Source organism: Phoenix dactylifera, chromosome 15 (assembly GCF_009389715.1).
Source record: "Phoenix dactylifera cultivar Barhee BC4 chromosome 15, palm_55x_up_171113_PBpolish2nd_filt_p, whole genome shotgun sequence".
Classification (NCBI taxonomy): domain Eukaryota; kingdom Viridiplantae; phylum Streptophyta; class Magnoliopsida; order Arecales; family Arecaceae; genus Phoenix; species Phoenix dactylifera.
The window spans coordinates 7,747,089-7,755,697 of record NC_052406.1 but is presented as its reverse complement, the minus strand read 5'-3'; the positions used below and the strand labels follow the sequence as shown (position 1 = coordinate 7,755,697).

Here is an 8,609-nt window from a genome sequence, read left to right as displayed (position 1 = left end):
GGGAAGGCCGCTTGTTGAAATACAATTCATTCTCAACATGGGTAAGATCTTTTTGCAAATCCAGTCGACCAATTTCTCAACTAATCTAGCCAGCTGATACAAGCAAAAGAGCAGATTCATGCGCAAGAGAGTAGCGAGTGTCATGCTTCCACCTCCTCTGCAATGTTTCAAGCATTCCAAATCACTCGCCAGGAGATAAAGGGCATCAGGGGCCATCTGTTGGATTGGAAACTGAATAGTAATGAGGCCTGGATCTATCATTGCACCCTTTATGAACTTGCTCCAATTTCAGGTAGTTAATATTAGTTTTGGTTGGGGACTTAACCACATTCATGTCTCCGTTTTGTTTGGGGATGTCGAAATTTGAGTAGTATCTCCAAATATAGGCATATTCTATTTGTTTTTGTTTTTTTTATAAATAAATAGGGCTGTTTGTAATGATGTGTTGCTAAGGTGTGAGGAAAATGTCCCAGAGATAAATATGGAATCTCGGGCATTAGACCGAGGAATGGATGTAACGAGGTTTGTTTATCTTTGGCTGAAATATCTATATTAACATGGAAGAGCTTTGGGCAATCCAGTTAAATGAAGAATAGTGTGAAGCTCCATCGTTAGCTCTGGCTGCAGTGTGGTAGGATTAAAGCAAACCAAGATGGCAAATCCTAAGCCTGCCATCTTCCGCTCGCTTGAAGGAGGAGGTATTGATACTTGGTCATATCTTGGTGCACAGGATCGTCGTCGGTGGGCATTCGAGAATATTTTCATCATTAGATAAAGATATCAGCGAGACACCCTAATCCTAAACTAATCCTATATAGCTTCGAGTTAGTCTCGGGAAACTTTCAAAAGTTAACCCTGACTTACTTGGGAGGAGACAGATTGAAGGCAGCATTGTGTTCCTACTGGTTGACTTGCAAATCATAAGAATTGCCTCTCCACTCTCCTCAGGACAACCGAGCAAAAATGAATGGATCCCACTGGCTTCAAGAATAAAGAGGAGATTGGCAATATGGCAAACTGAGTTCTCCATTAATTTATTGCTTATGACTCTTTCTCAATATTCGATCTTAATATACAAGCGACCAGCCTGGGTAATGAAGAAGATAGTTCGGTATAGAAGAGCATGTTTATGATCAGGTGGAGGATCTATAAAAGGCCTCAAATGCTTGGTAAAATGGAAACAAGCTTGCAAAGCAAAGAAGAGGGCAGTTCATGGATCAGAGACCTAGACACCAATCCTTATTAGCTAACTGGGGCTGGGGGTCCATCACCAGGAAAAAGGCTCTTAGGAGGATCATTATTACCTTTGCTTAGCACAAGAAAACCAAAGCCCAGTGTCCCTTGGAAGCTGCTGCATAAAAGAATGCCATATATATGGAAGAATATAACAAATGCGCTCTTCAACCATTATGCAACAGTGTCAAATTCAAGTTGGGTAACGGTAGAGAGATCAATTTCTATGAAGATAGCTGCTTAGATGGTTGACTGCTTTGCCACACTTTCTCTGACTTATATCAGTGTTGCAGGAAAAAGAAGGTAGCTTCAGTAAATTCGCAATGGAGCAAAAGACAATCTTGTTGGCAAATTAAGATAACACAACCCCCAACTTGGAAGCCTGATAATGATACGAGGAAGCTTCTTGACAGGCTCTCCAGTATCAGTATAATAGCAAGAGCAGATGACATTATGTTGAATGCCAACGCTGCAAGGGTTTCTCAACCGCACTATTGCATGAGTTTCTCAATGATGGAGGCCTTGGATGTCCCGCTGCGCGACGGGTCGGGCCTTCATTCTAAAACCTACAAGGCTACAACAGGTCCGGAGTTCATATGGATAATGGCAATTCCTGTTCAGAACTTTACCAAATTATATATAAGCCTTAATGATTATGATGATTATAATGATAATAGAGAAGAAAGCATTGTGATTGATCATAAGAAAGATTAATCATGTCAAAGGCTATAAGATATATGCTTTGATGTTCGTTTTTCTTTTTTTAGTCAATTATTTTTCTTAGATTAAGAAAAAAATTGCTTTGTTATATTTTGTTTTGTATACTTATTTTGTTTTAATATTATATGAGGTACCCAGATTTACTTTATTATTATTTTAATTTATTTAATTTGTATGTAAAAAATATTTTTACAAATTTATTCGCCATGTCCCGCCTGAGACAGGTATGGATATATAGTTCCTAGTTGCAAGGCGGGTGAGGGTAATGACCTATCCAACTCATACCTCCTTCGTTGCCATCTCTAACCTTTCATAATTAAAGAAGACTTATATAGAAATTATGGAACAAGCAATCAAAGCCACTGATAAAATGTAGTTCCTGTGTCTGATGAGCTAATGGGTTGAAATGCAACTAGTAGATCCGCTGTGCGAGTACTGCAAGAGGCCCAGGCTTAAGATTTGGGCACTGGAATCGAAGTGCAGGTGGTTGAGCTATGTGTGCTTGCTGCAAGCGGTCTGGACTGATTGAAGACACTGATAAATTACTCTACCAGTTTGATGAGTTGATAGGCTGAAGTGCAACTGCAGTTGGGCTTTGGAGATTGGAATCTGCTGAACGTGAAACATGGGTTGGCTGCACTCGCAATATTGTTGCAACTAAAAGAGCGTTTCTTCTGTGTCTGACCCTTGATATTAAGAAATAAGCACTTTCAAGCATCTCCGTTAGGTATTTCTGATAGTCTAAAGCCTAAACGTAATAAACATTGATGCTGCACTTTGTTCCCTGAATGATTATTAAAGTTGGTCTCCACAAATATGACTATTCTAACGTCATATGGTTCGATCATGGCCTCTTACCTGCTGTCATTCAAGCATAGATTTATCATTGGGAATGACACTGGTGAAATCATTCGACAGAGTAGCAAGGCATCAATTTTTCATTGGAAATTACATTGGAAGAAGTTATTTCGCAGATGGCTTGTGCCTACCTGGCATTTGACCTTGATGCATGGTTGTCTCTTTTGGGATAAGATGATTGCTTTAGATATCACAAATAAGTTATACAGGCTTATCCTATCCACATTGCATCACTGGCATAAACCAATTGGCAACTTTTCAACCTCAAGAAAGTCACATCCTTCTTTATGTTCTCTGGTTCCATTACTTTAAGTCATTTTGGTTGTGTGTGTTCTAAGGAAGGATGTGTTGCATTTGGCCTCATGGTCCTATCAGTGCCTATAATAAACTGCTTATGGTTTTCATCGCCAGCTGAAAATAACTGCTGGAAGACTGCAAATTTTAAAGGGAGAAATGCATGTATTCTTATTATGAAAGTTAAGGTGGTTGTCATAGCTCGCACTTTTAAAGTTCATTAATAAAATGCTATCATGAGTATCATCCACATAAGAACCAAAGCTTATCATCTAGCGCAGCTGTTGCGTGTACCGCCATGGTAAGTATGAAGATGAGAGGCACTGAACCATTACAATCACCTGCGTTAGCCTTATCAACATTTGATGTGGAGCAATGTTATATCATCTGATTGTAAAATATTCTTACAAAACGTTCAATTCCTTGAGGTGTCGTCACTGTTCATTTTCTGAAAATTGACTAGCGATCTGGATGGCTTTGAAAACCAGTTAATATATGCTTCTTTTCCTTTTCGTTCTGAGTCTCCAAGGTCTATAGATTGTTATTTGTGCCTTAAAAAAAATAAGACTTGGGCTACCATCTTGGAATGTTATCCAGATCATCCCATCTCTCCTTTTAATGAGGGAATTTTGCAAATGTGCTCTTGAGAATTTTCAGACCATATGTAAATTCGAAATTTGATATCAGCATACTAATCATGCAAAATTGTAGAAGTGTGCATATTGTGCTCTTCTTTTGTCATCCTATAAGAAACCTGTCCAACGTTGGGTCAAAAGTTAAACCAAGGGGCAACTGAACTATTTGGCTTCTGTTCTCCTCCTTGGCAATTTGCAGTGGAATTGTGTGAAATCATGCAATGACATGGGTTGACATGCAAATATGGAGAGTGGTGTCTCTGTGTAAAAATGACAGAATTCAAAGATGTATAAGCAATAAAACTCTTTTGATTTATTATTATTATTTTTAATTCTTATGTTCCAAATGGGCTTATTAAAAAAAAAGGAAAAAATACTAAGGAGATAAGATACCCACAGGCTGACTAGCTAGCTAACAAGAAGCAGATGTCGCTTTTGAATTAAATTTTGGAACCATTTGTTCCAATGAAGTTTAACTTCTCATCAGCAGAACGGCTAGTTTCCCAACTAATTATGTTAGGAGAGCAAAGTCCATGCTCCAAAATGGCGGCTACGTGGCTGTTCATCTCCAGTATCTTTTAATTAATATACTCGGCAGCATATATATAAATCCATATATATATCTAATCAAGCTTAGAGTTTTTATTTTTTTTTTGTTTGTTTTTGCAGTTAACTGAGTTCAGGCCCCATCTTTATCATCGTTCTCATTCATATATCTCAAAAAAAAAAAAATCTTAATATTTAGTAGTATTTTATAATCATAAAAGATGCCTTTTCAACCCCTTATCTGTGTTTATATTCAATTGAAACAATGCTTTGGTTTGTAGGTTATCATGGAAGTGATAAGATGGCAACGAGGTTTCATAATTCATATAGAACTATCATTTAATAATACGTGGTGCTGGTTTTTAAATCGACCCAAGGGATAAGCTTGAGTGAATTGGAAGCATTCATGCATTAAGTCTTGGCGTTCAGGGGAGTTAACGAGACATAAGAGGAACTATAAAATTATGAATATATTTTCTTTCCCAATACAGTTGCTAGAAGATAGTGAAATTTGGTTCCTGCATCAGAGACTTGTCTGTTTTTGCTCGCATTAAGTACTGAAAGTTGGAAACTTCACCATCACAATTCACAACTCCAAGTAGATGGAAAGTACAAAAGAATTCATAGACTGAAAACTTTCATGCGCACATTGCAGTGCCCCAATGCCCATATTGCAGAACCATATGCATACAGTCATATGCCATCCATTTCTCAAGTATCACATTTAGTGTATAGTAATATCTAATGATATCGTTTTCCCATGGAAAGCTTCTTCAATCAACTATAACTTTGCAAATAATTTTCCCCTAATATAAGATTACCATTATGATAAGAAGCAAGTTTTTTGTTTGGAAAGAGAAAATGGCTTGTTGTGAGTCATATATCTATTTAGAAGCCAATCGAGAAGCATCACACACTGGTGATGCTTGAGACGTTTCACACTAAAAGTTCATTTTTCGAAATTGAAACAAATAATTTGAAGTTGGGCTGCCATTATCCAATTAATATATCAAATAAATATGTTTCATGGAGAGGCAAAATGGGGACCGACAAAATATTTAGCTTTTTTTTTGCACAAAATGGCTATCCCAAGGCTTAGATCCATGCTGGCCCAGTTCTTTACCATGCACCAAGTAATGGCTCCTTGGCATCTTTAACAAATAAAAAAAAATTTATAGCATCACTAACTATGTTGCTCATTTAACACATTACCAGGAGGCAATTTGAACTCCTACAACTTTCCAGCAGAGGGCAAAAAAGGCAATTGCATGCTAACCTAAATCAGTATAATAAATTCATTTCCAATGTACTTCCGAACCCTTTAGATGTAAGTTTTCTATCTAGTAAAAAAACTATACAGCTAAATTATCCAATATGTTCAAGCTCATGAGTCATGACTAGGTGACTCTCTTGCACAAGAAGTAAGAAAATATTCAGGTGCTTTCTCTATTTCTCTTCTTAAACTAACACTAGGTCTGCCATAATTATTTGTTACTTTTGCTCAACTTTGATAAAAGGGAAGACAATTTTGGTGTAACTAGTCTGGCAACTACCTAAAATTACAATATCCATTCAAGCAATAGCTTGTTTCATTTAAGTTCAGCAAGAAGGTACACTTTGAACAGATGACAAAACTCTTGCACCCCCCCCCCCCCCCAAAAAAAAAAAAAAAATTCCACAAGCAAAAGGTCATTACATTTCTCAAAATAAAAAAAAAACTATTACTATGTATTTTGTGAAGCCCACATGAAATTATAGTACGTGTAACCTGCCGAGGTTTCCAATAACATTTCATGAGTCAATGCAAACGACAACGTCTGGTCCTAAATTGTATGTCCTAGTTTTTTAAAATTCTAATCCGGATTTAAACAATTCATTTATCGGGAAACTAAATTAGAACTAATAATAAACTAATCAAGGGATCAAACACAAAGTAAAAAGAAATAAATGTGGAGTTGCTGCATTGGAAACATGGCGTCTTTGAGCGGGATTCGTGTTCACCTACCAAGGAAGGAGAAGCTTGGGTTTGAAGGGTTTGACCCATTTTTCATCTTGGGTTGCTCGCTTGGGTTGGGTTCGGGGTGCAACCCAAGGTCAAGGAAAAGAGTAGAAGGGTTCAATAGAGACTTGGGGTCCCAAAGGGGCTATGTGACCCCCCAAACTATCCTCCTCACATTAATTAGATGGTTCTGCACCTGTTCGCAGTCTGGCAGACATGGTTAGCAAACTTTGGTCATGGAAACTGCTTTAAATAATGAGATGTGGGTCCTTCTCAGCCCCCTCTTTCCTCTGAATTTTGCTCAGATGCCCATAACTTTGATTAAGTCAGCATACCAAAAAACACACACACACACACACACACACACACAATCACCTAAGCTTCTCTTCCTATCAATACCTATATTTTTGCTAATGACCAAAGTGCACTTGTCCAACTTTTATGGCCCCAAAATACCCTAGTTGTCCAATGTGAAGTCTATTGGACTAGACAAATAGCATGGCATAAGCACATATGCTTAGAGTTAATAGTGTAACAAGACTGGTAAGTGAACTATTTAGTATGCTGAATGATGGCAAATCGGATCGCCGTTCATATTAAAAATATCTACTATATTTACACAACGAATTGTAAATTTGATGTCAAATCCTTTAAGAACGGCCACTATAGTATTCTTAGCTAGAAATATTTTAGGCAAGAAAGGAACTATCATGAAACCCTAGAAGGCAAATCTGCAAGTCGGTTTGCCTATTGGCATTTTTTAGTCTCAATAGCTCACATATAAGTCATGTGGAGCATTAGTTAGTTGTTTAAATTTACCGACTGGCTTAACCTTCTGAAGGAGCTTAAATGATATTCACAGAAAAAAGAATTCTATGATAAGAAGGATACGAGCAACATTCTATTAAATTATGCAATGTTATTTAGTATTTTTTTTTTTGTTTGCATTCAGAAAAGAAAGGTCTTTGTAGAGGCATCTGATAAAATTAGAATGATTCAAAGAAGATTATCATGGCCCTGTGAAGGGATGGCATGTATATAATAGAAATGGTTCAAATTTTATCCACATCTATAGAGAATTTAGTAATTAGGTTGCTTCTTATGTGCCTAATCATTCTGATAGCATTTTTCGAGACTGCTACTCAACCCTATTGCAGCTTGATGACATATTGTTAGCTGATTCCATGGATATGTGTTCACTAGGGTGGCTCGTTACATCCATCTCAAACAAATAAAATAAACTATGAAAAAAAAGTCATTTAGTAGTTGGCCACCTTAAATTCTATATTAAACTCAAAGTAAGGTCCTATTTGGCAGAGCTATTGGCAGTAGAGCTTTTTGAAGTAAAACTTTTATAAAATATTATTTGTTGTTTGATAACTGTATTTCTAAAGTGTTATGGAACTTTAATATGTATTTGATAAACAAACTGAGAAAGTACTTTGGTATGACAAAATGACGATAAAGGATATTACGTAGTATTACACAATAGAGCATAATAAAATATAATATATTAATACATAAATATATAATATAGGATAATGTTACTGTAATGTAATATAATATTATTATAATATAGTAATATAATATTGTATACTATAGCATAATAATATAACATAATTTGATATTATATAACATAACATATCAATTTATTATGATATAATGTAATATAATATTATATTTATAGTATAATACAATAATAAAGATATAAAATATTATAATTAATATCATTATATGTTAATATATATAAAATGATATTTTCTGTAATTATAATATTTTATTATGGGTATTTTGGTCAAAAAAATTATAAATCAAACCAACTAAAAGTGCTTTTCCATATAAGCTCCATTTTGAAGCTTCTCCCAGGAAGCTGTTTTAGCTTTCTGGTTCTCGATTTTTTTACCAACACCCCTATTTCATCTAAAAGTATTTTTGGTGGGTCAGAAAGTGCTTTCAGGCCCACCAAAGACTCTGTCAAACAGGACTTAAGCCTTTTTTAGGATACATAGATGAATACCATGAATCAATGGCTCAATGCTGAGATGATGCTGTACGCACGTCATCATTCAAGGCATGATATGGTTGTTCCAATGACTGCCTTGGCCATTTTTTTAGACCCTAAGAAATGTATTGCTGCCATTCTAAAATTCTTTGTTGGAAGAAAGCTGCGGACCAAGTTGGATAAATCCTACATTTTTTAAATACATATCTTGATTGCCAACCAAAGGGGTTCCCCTACCTATCCACACATATAAACCAAGACTCATTTGCGACGCACATATGCAATCAAATATGTCATTCTCAAAAACACCGTTAGTTAACGA

The 8,609-nt window shown here is 36.1% G+C and overlaps 1 non-coding gene across 1 annotated transcript; it reads left to right on the top strand.

The window, feature by feature from the left end:
* The first annotated feature begins 7,246 nt into the window (after positions 1-7,246).
* LOC113463340 lies at positions 7,247-7,347 on the top strand. The gene has a single exon (XR_003387442.2). It is a non-coding gene; the product is annotated as a U6 spliceosomal RNA (small nuclear RNA).
* The last annotated feature ends 1,262 nt before the right edge of the window (positions 7,348-8,609 follow it).